A 1592-nucleotide genomic window follows, 5' to 3' on the forward strand; every position below is an offset into this window, starting at 1 on the left:
TTTTCGATTGATGAAGTCCCAATAGGATTTTGCTTTTGTTTCCCTCACCTCAGAGGCATATAGAAAGAATATCCAATGGCCAGTTCAAAGACTTGCTGCCTATCTTTTCTTCTTGTATGGTTTCAGATCTCACATTTAGGTCTTTCATCCATTTTGAATTATTTTTTATATATATGGTGTAAGAAAGTGGTCCAGTTTCATTCTTCTGCATGTGGCTGCCTGGTTGTCCCAACATCATTTGTTCTTATCCTGGGTCAGGGTTAGGGTTTCTTGAAGAGACTGTCTTTGTGCCATTGGATATTCCTTCCTGCCTTGTTGTCCATTATGGGTCATAGATACATGTTTGTATCTTGTTTTGGCTTTCCATTCTGTTCTATTGATCTAAGCGTTTCTTGTTGGGAGAACCCTGATTGCTGATTCAATTTCTTTGCTGGTTAACTGTCTGTTCAAATTTCTTATTTCTTCATTTTTCATTTTTGCTATGTTATATATTTCTAGGGATTGATCTATTTCTTCCAGGTTCTAGGTTGCTGGCATGTAATTTTTCATCATAATCTCTTATAATTGTTTGTATTTTTCTAGTGTTGGTTATTTCTCTTTTCTCATTTCTGATTTTATTTGGGTCCTTTCTCATCTTTTTATCTTTTTTCTTTTTTAAAGATTTTATTTATGTATTCATGAGAGACACAGAGATGCGTAGGTATAGGCACAGGGAAAATGAGGCTCCATGCGGGGAGCCTGATGTGTGACTTGATTCCCCAGGACCCCGGGATCATGACCTGAGCCAAAGCACATGCTCGACCACTGAGGCACCCAGGTGCCTTGCTGATTCAATTCCTCTGCTAGTTATGGGTCTATTCACATTTTCTTTCTTCCTATTTCATTTTTGTTTGCACATTTCTAGGGATTTGTCCATTTCTTCCAGGTCTCCCAGTTTGTTAACATATAATCTTTCATAGTATTCCCTTATGATTGTCTTATTTATCTGGTGTTGATTGTGATCTCTCTTCTCTCTTTTGTGATTTTATTTATTTAGGTCTTTTCTCATTTCTCGTTCATTTGGCTGGCTAGGGCTTGATCCATTTTATTAATTATTTTGAAGAAATAGCTCTTAGTTTCGTTATTCCATTCTACTGTTTCTGTATTGATTATTTCTGCTCTCATCTTTATTTTTTCCCTTCTTCTGTAGGCTTTAGGCTTTGTTTCCTATTCCTTTTCCAGCTCCTTTAGGTGTAAGGTTAGGTTGTGTATTAGAGACTTCTTGTTTCCTGAGATAGGCCTGTATTGCTTTGTACTTCCACTTTGGACTGCTTTTGCTACATCCCAGAGGTTTGGAGAAACATGTTTTCATTTTCATTTGTTTAAATTTCCTCTTTAATTTCCTGGTTGCTCCATTAATTCTCTCAAAGGATGTTCATAATCTCCACGTATTTTTGGTCTGTCCAAATTTTTTCTTACTGTCGACTTCAAGTTTCATAGCGTCAACCTTCTTGTACCTGTTGTACCTCTTGAGGGCTGATTTGTGGCCCATGATATGATCTGTTCTGGAGAATGTCCATGTGTACTTGAAAGGAATGTTATTTTGCTTTAGG

The sequence above is a fragment of the Canis lupus genome, chromosome 31 (assembly GCF_011100685.1).
Source record: "Canis lupus familiaris isolate Mischka breed German Shepherd chromosome 31, alternate assembly UU_Cfam_GSD_1.0, whole genome shotgun sequence".
Classification (NCBI taxonomy): domain Eukaryota; kingdom Metazoa; phylum Chordata; class Mammalia; order Carnivora; family Canidae; genus Canis; species Canis lupus.